We start from the raw sequence: 12,995 nt of genomic DNA on the forward strand, positions 1-12,995 counted from the left end.
CCTTTCTTTTTTATAACAATGATTAAGTTCATTTTATTTTATTTTTCAAGGAAAGAATGCAACGAGCAATGCAACCAATGAAAAAGCATGGATGCATGCGAATGATGTACAGTTGAAGTATTGCGAATTTTTACGCAAGATATGGGGTTGAATCAATTTAGATTTTCAACATGGTCCATGACATCTTTGTCAAGGTGAAACTGGAAGTAACAAGGACATCAATAATCCTAAATATGTTTGGCAGTAGACGAAGCAGTGATGTGACTCGATTCATCTTTTGCCCCAATTTTGCAAGACGGTTACTTCCATATTTCAACTTGACTTGATGAACCTTTTTGTAAAAGCATGAGCTTGGTTCAACCCTATAATCCAAGGAATGGCAATTCTGATCGCCAATACTTCAACAACATCTCATAGGGATGAATGACTCGGGCATACTTTAAGCTTATTCATGGAAAATGTAATTATGAAATTGAGATGCCCGAAGAAACACCATTTCCTAGTTAACCATGCATTAGGTACCATGTTCAATTATTTTGTTTTTAAGTGAAACGGGTTTATGATCCCAACATGGTTGGCTCGTGGTGCCTAACACATGAAACTAAGAATGTAGTGTGAAGTTTCACGCTTCCCCCTTTTTTGTTTTTGTTTTGTAGAGGAAAACGCAAGGATGAGCAAACATGAAAACAAATGGTATGCAATTTTGCAGATCAAAAAGTTTGTTGAACGCATATGCATGATGATGCCATGACTCATGCAAAATGTGAGGCCGGAATATGATAACGGACAGATGCAGGATATGTCCATTATGATGTTATGAAGAGATGCTTATGCGATGCATGATATGAATGCATTTTACGGACACGAGAGCCCGGAAAATTATCTCTTCTTACTTGCGCATTTGGGGCGCAGTGCCCCATGTGTACAATTAAGAAGGTGATATGGACCTTCCGGCTTCCCGTGACAAAGGACGAGACCAACATACAATGCATGCTAGAGATAAAATGCGGGAGTGACTTGATTCGCACTGATTTTTGGAGTAAAAACGTGGGATAAACTCATTTTATTCAAAAAGTTATAACTAGTCAAGATCTGAGCGACAATACAAACTTCCTAGCGGTTTCTAATCATATGGTCCATTAAGTCTATCATATGTTGACAATAGCTGAGAAGTCCGTGGATCTTCTTGGGGGCGGAGTAGGTGTCCGCCATTGCTTTGGCATTGGCTAGCAATCGGGGAAGTTCTTGACTCCTGTTCAAAGTAAGAGCAAATCAGTCCGTCCACATTGTTGCCTCTTGGTGCCATGAATCAATTACCCTCTCCCTTGCTTCGCTTTCTGCTGATATCTTGGCGTACTCATCCTCTAGCCTTTGCTCGTGAGTCGCCGCTAGATTTAGCTTCTCTTTGCACTCATCGATGATGGCCCACATATTCCCTTCAGTCTCGCTTAACTGTTGGGACAAATTTCTTTTCGACCTAAGGTAAGCCTTTAGCTCGTCCTTCAAGATCATGCCTTTGACCCGTGATGATTCCTTTCACCTCTTCGGAGCTTGAGCTTACTATTGCTGCCCTATAAAGCCCCTCAAAACTTTGCTGGCACGTGTTCTTCCTTTCGGGCCTTCTTGGTTTCTCGTTCCAAGGCTTCAGCGGTGGCCATATTGACGTCCCTTAGTTCATCATACTCTTTTCAGACTATGGACTTGAACTTCTCTTCGACTACTCGGGCTCTTTCAAGCTCTGCCTTTAGGGCTTGTACCTCATCACTTTCTTCCGAAGCTTTAACCTCATCGTCCCTCACAGTCTTTAGATTTGGGAGCCAATCCAATCCTTGTGTTCGGACTCTCAGCCACTTATGATAGCCGCCGATGATCCCATTACTGCTTCCCCTAAGCTCTCTGTCCTTTCTTCACCCCGCATCCCATGCCTTGCGAACTCCTTGGAGTACCCTCGCGTTGTGGTCACTAAAACCCCGTGCGATGAAAGGCGTGATGCTTTCATCTAATGGCGCTCCTCTCATGGGGTAGCCTTCGCATGAAGATAGAATCCTGATTCTTCCTTCCTTCTAGCGAGGGAACCAATTAACAGACGCCCCTCCATGCTAGCCAAGAGTTGGTCCCAATTCGCCTTTCCTTTTTCGACGCACGAGCGGTGACCTTGTAGCGGATAGACGGGCCTACCTTCTTGGAGAAAAAGGTGTGAAACCAGCCACACATAGAGAGCCAGTGCACAACAAACAATTCTTGTGCTGCTCCTTTCACATCCCCGGTCGAACGCGTCATATAGGTCGGCTAGCATAGCGACAACCGGACTTTCCTTGTGGTTATGATAGGCGAGAAAAACGTCGATCGCTGCCAGGTCCACCAACCCATCCACATTTGGAAAGAGGACTCCCTCGAAAATCAACAGTGTGAGAATATCTATGAATGGGGTCCACTCGCCTTTATCTGCCAAGATTCTTGCTTTTACCTCCAAATATTTTCTCGGTATTCCGACCACCCCATTTTCGACTTGCCTTTGGCGGTCTAATTCCTGCGCCGAGATTTGGACTTTTTTAGAAATTCTGGCCAATGAGGGGTAGAACCCTGAGAAGAGGTATGGTTTCCTTCCCCCTAGAGGACATCCTAGGATCTCTTCAAATTCTTCCACCATTGGTGATAGCTGGAAGTCCCCAAAGATGAAGCACCTCAACGGCTGACCATAATACTGGGCGAGGGAGGCAATTGGTTCCATGGAGACTTCTACCCTAGCTAGGTCCCAAATGCTTACCATAGGCTTTGCGGAAGGCTTGCCGTTGAAGTTGACCCATTAATTGCCCCAACTTTCGTAAACTGGTGACCTCTAAGCTCTTGATTTTGACTTGATAGAACCTCTTTTTAAGCGAAGGCTTTTGACTTGATCCCATGTTTTACTAAAGTGAAATAAAATCTAGTGCGAAACAAAACTCCTACATCTATCATGGGTGGAATGGATGAATGCATGAAGAAATGCATATGACACAGATGCAATTTACGATTACGGGAGCCCGAGAAATTGTTTCCTTCTTGGATACAACGTTTGGGCAGCATGGCACCCAATGTATGTTTTTTAAGAAGGCGACACGGACCCTCCGTCGGTTTGCTAAAGTGAGGGGATCAAAGACGAAACCCACGCATGATGCATATGCGAAAGGCACAACACGGGGATGTACATAGTACGACAATATTCACAAACAAATATAAGCAAAAGGGTATATGATAATTATGCATGGCAGTGTGAAAAATGGCACGCAGCGTGTTTGCTCCGTGCCCCTATTTAAAGGACCTATAAGGGAGAGAGCTAACTAGGCTTTTAGTGATAACCCCCAAGGTAGTCATATCTCTCTTGATGGTTTCTAGAGGTATCATCCCCTTCGAAGAACATACTGCAGCAGTAGGGACTACTAGCAACAATATGTTTTCAAAGAGAAAAACTCTAGATGAGGGTTCACTGTAATCAAGCAAGTCGGAGACCTAGCATGATCACGGATTCACCTCCACTCCTTATGTTCCCACGAACCCGGGTATAGGGCCCTTTTTCAACTCACCGTGTGTGCAAATAGTGTTAGTGTTTGTGTGCATCAAATGAATAAATATTTACCTCATGCATACAAAAAAAAAAATAAAAAATGCACTAAAAGCATCAAAGAGTTATATATACAAGAACATAATAAGGGGAAGCCAACAAAGGAGTAAGTCATGGCAAAATTTGCACAAGATTAAATGGCCTAACTCTCTAAAAATAGATCCCCAGTGGAGTCGCCAACTGTCGCAACCTACCCTTCGGTGGGAGGGCGACGCGAGACTCGCGGGATGCGTGTTCCACGAAAGGAATACGCGCGGAGTCGCCACCAACGTTTATTTGAGGAAAACGTCGGAAAAACCGGAAAAGACGCGATCTACGAACTTTTAAGTGAAAGGTTCGGGAGTTGTATTTACGCACGGGGAAGGTATTAGCACCCCACACGTCCGTCCCAAGGGACGGCAGCCTTTAATCGAATGTGCAAACATGACTTTGATTTTTATGTTCCCTTTTATGTTCTTTATATCCTTTATACCCTTTTTATATTTTTTTTCTTTTTTGTGGTCGACAAGGGTGTTTCCCTTTGCTCCTACGTATTCCTCAATTTGTGATGAGGAAATCAGACCTACGTAGTTCTTTCGGAACAAAGTGTTTGGTTAAGTTTGTTTTTGTCTTTTTTGCAAAATATGTTTTTATTTGAACAAAAGGTCATTTAAGGTGTTGGACCATTAAACGGTCTTTTGATTTTGAAAGATGAGAAACGTTAAGGCGTTGGACCATTAACGATCTCTTGTTTTTGAAAGGAGAGAAACGTTAAGGCATTGGACCATTAACGATCTCTTGGGGTGGTCGACAAAAGCGGGGCTTTTGCTCCTACGTATCCTCAATAAGGAACTCAGACCTACGTAGTTCTTTCAAAAGCGGTAAAGTTACATGTTGATTTTATGCTTTTGAACGGTCCATGTTAACCGATAAAAGCAAAGAGGACCGTTTAAGGCGTTGGACCTTAAAACGGTTTTTAGTGATTTTCGGACAAAACTTGATTTGTGAGTCTATTTTAGTCTTAGTTTTACTTTGGTTATTAATCAATTCATTCAAGGAAACTTCCAAAGAAAACGTCCGATTGATTTTTTTAATTTATTTTATTCAAAGATATTTTGATTATTTTATTATTATTTTACCTTTTTTGGTTTAACCGAGGTTATAGCGTGAACGATCGGTTAGATTTCATTTTAAAAGTGATTAAATGAGATTACAACACAAATGATCGGTTGAAATTCATTTTATCATTATTTAGATGAGAAAACGGCTTAAATAAACGGTAAAAGCACGTTAAAGACGGAAGAAAAGAAATCGAAAATAAAGATGAAAGCTTAAAAAACAAGAAATGAATTGAAAGTCTCGGATTCGAAAACTTACCCGTTGAAGAACGAAGAACGGATGAAGAACGATGAAGAACGGACGAAAACCTTCACGGATTTGCTTACGGAAACATCTCGGAAGCGTTACGGAAGCACCTCGGCTTGGATTTTCTTCACGGAAACAATTTTTTTCACCAAAAACAGCTGAAATACATAGCCAGGGGGCTCAGGGATCCTTAGAACAGCCCCCTTCAGCCTTTTTATAGGAAAAAGGGGGAGGAGGTTGCCGCCCAGCTCGCCCAGGCGACCTTAGCTCGCCCAGGCGAGCTGGGTTGCTTCCTCCAGAAGCAACCCAGCTTCAAAAAACGTTCTGGAAGGCCCAATTCAAAATTTCGAAATTGCTATTTGCACTCCCCCAATTTTGATAAGTTCACCCCCCTCTTTCGTAATTTACGGAAAAGTTACGGAAGCCTTACGGAAGCATATAGGACTTGATTTTCTTCTTTTTTTCTCTTCCGTCTCACCCGTATTAAGTTAATTATGCTTATTTAGAGTTATGGGAATTTTACGGAAGCATTACGGGTGTCCCGGAAGCCCCGGAATCCCACTTTTCAACAAAACGGGGGGTGTGGTGGCCATCTAGCTCGCCCAGGCGAGCTAGGTTACTTCAACCTTAAGCAAGAAATTGCCCAAAAACCTCTAGAAGGGCCCAGATTCGAAAATTACTGTTTGCACCCCCCATTTTACTAAATACAGCCCCCTTTGGCTTTTTTTGGTGATTCTTTTTTCGTAAAGTTACGAAAACTTACGAATTTCGTAACGATACTTGTTTTCTTTCCGTAATGTTACGGAACCTTGCGGATTACATAATCATCCCCTTTTTGACTTACGGAATGTTACGGAACCTCACTTAATTATGCAACGATGCTTCCATTTGATTTCCGGTGTGTCACGGAAACTTACGAATTGTGCATCAATATTTTTTTGGTTTTTCGGCATGTCCTGGAATTTCATAAATTGCCTAATGATGGGTGCCAAGCACCTCACAAGGACCAAAGAATGGTCGCATGTCATCAAGCAAAGGTCCCCGGACGAAATTAGGGTATGACAGATGCCATAGTCAGATAATTGTTGCTTCATCCATAAAATCTGTGCACAACAACTACCGGCAGAGATATACTCCGCTTCAGCGGTAGATAAAGCAACACTGTTTTGTTTCTTATTATGCCATGAGACAAGAGCCGATCCAATAAATTGACAAGTTCCACTTGTACTTTTTCTATCAGTTTTAGATCCGGCAAAATCAGAATCAGAAAATCCTATTAAGTTACATGTTGAATTCTTAGGATACCATAATCCTAAATTGATTGTTCCTAGTAGATATCTCATGATTCTCTTTACTGCACTTAAATGTGATTGTTTGGGGTTGGATTGAAACCTAGCACACATGCATACACTAAACATAATATCAGGTCTACTAGCAGATAAATAAAGAAGAGATCCGATCATACCTCGATATTGTTTTATGTCTATAGACTGACCAGATTCATCTTTATCTAAGTAACAATTAGTGCTCATCGGTGTAGACATGTGTTTTGCACTATCCATCCCAAATCTTTTGATCAATTCCTTGCAGTACTTGGATTGATTGATGAATATTCCTTCTTGAGTTTGCATGATTTGTAATCCCAGAAAGTACTTTAGTTCTTTCATCATTGACATTTCAAATTCACTTTGCATATCAAGGGAAAACTCCTTGCACAATGAGTCGTTAGTGGATCCAAAAATTATATCATCAACATATATTTGAACCAATAAAATATCATTATGCCTTCTCTTTATGAACAATGTGGTATCCACTTTACCTCTGGAGAAATCTTTTTCTAGAAGAAAATTGCTTAAGCGTTCATACCATGCCCTAGGGGCTTGTTTCAAACCATAAAGAGCCTTTTGTAATTTATAAACATGGTTTGGTTTATCAGGAATTTCAAAACCAGGGGGTTGTTCAACATATACCTCTTCTTCAATTAAACCATTTAGAAAGGCACTCTTAACATCCGTTTGATAAAGTTTAAAGTCCATTATGGATGCATATGCCAAAAGCATTCTAATGGCTTCTAATCTTGCAACAGGAGCATATGTTTCTTCATAGTCTATTCCCTCTTCTTGATTATACCCTTTTGCTACTAACCTTGCTTTATTTCTAATAATTATACCATGTTCATCTAATTTATTTCTAAAAACCCATTTTGTTCCTATGACAGGATAATTTTCAGGTTTTTCTACTAATTTCCACACATTGTTTCTTTCAAATTGGTTTAGTTCTTCTTGCATGGCAATGATCCAATTATCATCTATTATGGCTTCTTTTATATTTTTAGGTTCAATCATGGATACAAAAGCCATATTATTGCATAAATCTTTAAGAGAGTGTCTAGTTGTTACCCCTTTTGAGATATCACCAATAATGTTGTCGAGGGGATGATCTCTTGAAGTTTTCCATTCTCTTGGGAGTGCATCATTGGATTTGACTTCTTCTGGAGGATCTTCATTGTTTCCTTTGTCATTTCCTTTGGAATCTTGTTCATGAATGTTCATATGTTCTAAAGAATCTGCAATGTCATCTAGCATATTCTTTCTTGACAATATAGCATTAGATTCATCAAAGGTAACATGAATGGATTCCTCTATATTCATAGTTCTCTTATTATATATCCTATATGCTTTGCTTTGTAATGAATATCCAAGAAAAATGCCTCCATCAGATTTTGCATCGAATTTTCCTAGATTATCTTTACCATTATTAAGTACAAAGCACTTGCAACCAAAAACATGTAGATGAGAGATATTAGGTTTTCTACCATTAAATAACTCATATGGGGTTTTCTTTAAAATAGGTCTTATCAAGGCCCTATTCATGATGTAACATGCAGTATTGACAGCTTCAGCCCAAAAATACTTTGGAAGAGAAGTATCATTTAATAAAGTTCTTGCAATTTCTTCCAATGACCTATTTTTCCTCTCAACAACTCCATTTTGTTGAGGGGTTCTTGGTGCAGAAAAATTATGTTCAATACCATGTTCATCACAAAATAATTCAAAATCTTTATTTTCAAATTCACCCCCATGATCACTTCTAATGGATGCAATCTTGAGATTTTTCTTGTTTTGTATGACTTTAGCAAGTTTCCTAAATGCTTGGAATGAATCACTTTTATGTGTAATAAATAGTGTCCAAGTATATCTAGAGAAATCATCAACTATAACTAGAGCATAGTAATTTCCTCCAAAACTCATGGTTCTAGATGGACCAAATAGATCCATATGCAATAACTGTAATGGCCGAGTGGTTGAAACAACATTTTTAGGTTTGAATGAGACTCTTGTTTGTTTGCCCTTTTGACATGCATCGCATAGTTTATCTTTTTCAAATTTCAATTTAGGCAAACCAACTACTAAATCTTTTGAAATTAACTTATTTAAGTGATCCATGTTTATGTGAGCAATTCTTTTATGCCATAACCATGGATCATCATCTTTACTAAGAAAGCAATGATTGTTTTCTTGTTTTATGCTTAAGTCTATCATGTAAACATTATTGACTCTATGTCCTACATGCTTTATATTAATGTCATGCTTATGTTCTATAAGACATTTCTGAGAATCAAATGATACTAGATAGCCTTTGTCACATAGTTGACTAACGCTAAGCAGGCTGTGCTTAAGGCCTTCAACAAGTAGAACATTTTCAATGGAGTTTGAAGAATTTGTACCTATTTTACCCACTCCAAGAATTCTACCTTTGTTGTTGTCACCATATGTTACATGCCCGCTTTTCTTTGGAGATATATATGTAAAATTTGATGCATCTCCAGTCATATGTTTTGAGCATCCGCTATCTATGTACCACTTCTTTCTCAAAGATACTTGCATAATCAAGTTTTTGACTTAGGTACCCAAATTTTATTGGGTCCTTGCATGTTAGTATAAACTGAGGATCCTTTTGGGACCCATATCATTTTAATGTTACTGTAATTTTTCTTGAAGTAGCAAGTTGATATGCCATGTCCTCTTCTTCCACAGTAAAAACAAGTGATAGAATTAGAATTACATTTTTGTGTGGAAGTGGAAAAGTTTTTATGAACCTTTTGTTGTTTTTCAGATTTATACCCTAGTCCATTTTTATTAGACACATATCTTTGTTTACTTAATATAACATCTAAATTATTTCTACTATATGAAAATTTTGCAAGTGAATTTTTCAACTCTTTAATTTCTTTTGCATATTTATCACAACAACTACAAGAATCTGTTATTTTCTTGTCATTAATAGTGGAGATATTAACTTTTTCATTTGTTCTAGAGATTGAGACTTCATTTCTAAGAAGATCTAATTCTTTGTTTAATTTCGAAACTTCATTTTCTAAATTTGAAATTGTTTTCTTTGATGATGAAACTAATTTTGCAAGTTTAATTGATTCTTTATGCAAATCAGCAAATGCATCTTGCAATTCATCAAAAGAAATAGATAAGTTGTTTGAAGATGTTACCTCTTCATCACTTTCGTAACTTTTGGCCATAAGGCAGAGATTTATCTCTTCATTTTCAGAATCTTCAGAGGATTCCAAATCATTTTCATCCCATGTGATGTATGCTTTCTTCAGTTTCTTTTCACTATGATTTTTCTTTTCAGATTTTTCCATCTTTTTCTTGAAGATGGGACAATCAACCCTCAGATGTCCAGGTTGATTGCATTCAAAGCATTTTAGAATAGAGGATGAATTTTCTGTCCTTCTCTTTGATTTAAAATTTGGTCGCCTCTGATTTCCTCTTACTTTAAGAAACTTGTTGAATCTTTTTACAAAGAGACTTAGATCATCATCATCATCATCTGGATCATTATCCTGATTACTTTCTTCTTGAATTGAGGATGATGATTTAAGAGCAATTCCTTTCTTTTTCTTGTCATTTTCTTCATTTTGGTGCAATCTCAATAGTTCCATCTCGTGTTCCTGCAACTTACCAAATAAAGTGGCAAGAGACATGTTAGACAAATCTCTTGATTCAGAAATGGCCGTTACTTTGGGTTGTCATTCTCTACTTAAACATCTTAACACCTTGTTTATAAGATCCTCATTTTGAAATTCTTTGCCTAAGGCTGCTAGATGATTTACTATATGTGTAAATCTCTTTTGCATACTCTGAATATTTTCATTTGCATTCATTCTAAATAATTCATACTCATGAGTTAGTGCATTTATCCTAGATCTTTTAACATCTGTAGTTCCTTCATGTGTTAATCGAAGAGTGTCCCACATTTCCTTAGCACTCTTACAATTTGAAACCCTGAAATATTCATCCATTCCTAGAGCAGATGTTATTATGTTTTTGGCTTTTAAGTTGTATTGTACTCGTTTTCTATCCTCTTCAGACCATCTATCTCTATGTTTTTCTATGGTTATGCTTTCACTTGATGAACTACCATCTATTGAAACTCTTTCTACTGTGGTGGGTATATAAGGCCCTATTTCTATGGCTTCCCAGATATTTAGATCTATTGCCTCGATAAAAATTTGCATTCGGGTTTTCCAGTAGTGGTAACCCTCTCCATTAAAGATTGGAGGTCTATTGATAGAATTCCCTTCCGGAAATAAGGAATTTGCTGAGGCCATCTTTTTCTTGAAGCTTCTAAACTTTATACAAGAATGAAGCTCTGATACCACTTGTTAGACAAGTGGCCTCAGATATCTTAAGAAGGGGGGGGGGGGTTGAATTAAGATATTCCAAACTATTTCCCCTAATTAAAAATCTATTTCACTTTTTAACCAAGTTATGAATTCCCTTAATGACAATCTTCTTAAATATTAATTCAAATGAAACAATTTGAATATGAATATAAAGCAATAATAAATAAAGGAGATTAAGGGAAGAGAAAATGCAAACTCAGTTTTATACTGGTTCGGCCACACCCTTGTGCCTACGTCCAGTCCCCAAGCAACCCGCTTGAGAGTTCCACTATCTTGTAAATTATTTTTACAAGTTCTAAACACACAAGGACAATCCTTCCTTTGTGTTTAGAATTCTTTTACAACAAGAGACTCACAGTCTCTTAATCCTTTAGAGAATGAGAAGAAGAAGAAGAACAAATCTCTCTAGAAAGAGATGGATTTTACAGATTGAGCACTCAAATAATTCCTTAATGAATTGCAATTGAATTGGCCAAGGAATTCTTAAGAGAATAAAATGAATTTGCTTTTAGAGAGGATGAACACTTGTTGTTCTGAAAATCTCTAAGCAATTTCGTGTTTGAGTCACATATATATAGACCATTGGTGGTCATGAATAAAGCCTTTGAAAAGTTGTGACTCTTAAAATTATTTTTCTGAAAATCCTGTCTGGTAATCGATTACAGTAATTGTGTAATCGATTACAGCTTTTAAAATTTGAATTAAAACGTTCAGAAACTGCTGGTAATCGATTACCATATATGTGTAATCGATTACATAGTGCAAATTTTGAATTCAAATTTTAATAGCTGTTGTAAATCAGTTTTGGCCACTGGTAATCGATTACATCCTCTGGTAATCGATTACCAGAGAGTAATTTTGTTGAAAAACACTTTTTAGCTTAAAATTCTTGGCCAAAACTTTTGCTAATCCAATTGGAATACCCTTCTATTTTAATATCCTTTCTAAGACTCTATAGACTGTCTTGATCATCCATCTTGATTAACTCTAATTGCTTTGTCTTGAGTAAATCTTTGAGAAGCATATGATTCATGTAATCCTTTGGCATCATCAAAACTTTCAGCTTGATCCTTTGTCTACACGATTGGTACCTCAAAGCCTTACACTGGGGCAATGAGGGGCACCGTGCATGAGCCTCAAGTGAACATAGGGGCCGATCAAAAGTTCTCACCCATTGATGTTTTTAACAAAAAAAAGGGGGACAAACCCTAGGATTTCAATGGATTGATTAAACATCAAACGACTCCATTGCCGTCACTCCAAAATGGTCAAATGACTAAATCAAACAGAACAACACTCAGAGGGAGTTCTCGGAGAGATTTGTAAAAGATAGGATAAGGTTGCATGGACTATCACCTCTTTCAAAAGGACAGTCAATTTGTGTTTTCCGAAAAAAAAATCAAATCAAAATCAAAATCACAAAATAGGGAAAGAATGTCATGAACATTACACAACTTTCCATTACATTGCATTGTTTCATATGAAGTCCGCATTTACCAAATTTCACGACAAAGGTTGCATGCATCTGCATCCCTAAAAATCATGTTAACTGCATAGATTTCCTACATCTAATGTCCAAATCTTGTGGATTTCGGATGACCGGCCCTCTCGATGAGTCGATCTCTTGCTTTCTCATAAGGGTGGACCCTTGGGTACTTGTACCTATCACCTTTAGAGGACTACACGTCCTCGCCTTGAGAGGACTACACGTCCTCACCTTCGTAGGGCTACACGCCCTCACCTTTAGAGGACTACACGTCCTCGCCAACAGAGGGCTGCACGCCCTCACCTTGAGAGGACTACACGTCCTCGCCAACAGAGGGCTGCACGCCCTCACCTTGAAGAGGATTACACGTCCTCGCAAACAGAGGGCAGCACGCCCTCACCTTCAGAGGGCTACACGCCCTCGCCATCAGAGGACTGCATGTCCTCACCTTCGTAGGGCTACACGCCCTCACCTTTAGAGGACCACACGTCCTCACCTTCAGAGGGCTACACGCCCTCGCCATTAGAGGACCACATGTCCTCACCTTTAGAGGGCTACACGCCCTCGCCATCAGAGGATTGCATGTCCTCGCCTTCAGAGGGCTACAAGCCCTTGCCATCAGAGGATTGCATGTCCTCACCTTCAGAGGACTGCATGTCCTCACCTTCGTAGGGCTACACGCCCTCACCTTTAGAGGACCACACGTCCTCACCTTCAGAGGGCTACACGCCCTCGCCATCAGAGGACTGCATGTCCTCACCTTCAGAGGGCTACACGCCCTCGCCATCAGAGGACTGCATGTCCTCACCTTCGTAGGGCTACACGCCCTCGCCATCAGAGGACTGCATGTCCTCACCTTCAGA

This window comes from Glycine soja, chromosome 12, assembly GCF_004193775.1.
Source record: "Glycine soja cultivar W05 chromosome 12, ASM419377v2, whole genome shotgun sequence".
Taxonomy (NCBI): domain Eukaryota; kingdom Viridiplantae; phylum Streptophyta; class Magnoliopsida; order Fabales; family Fabaceae; genus Glycine; species Glycine soja.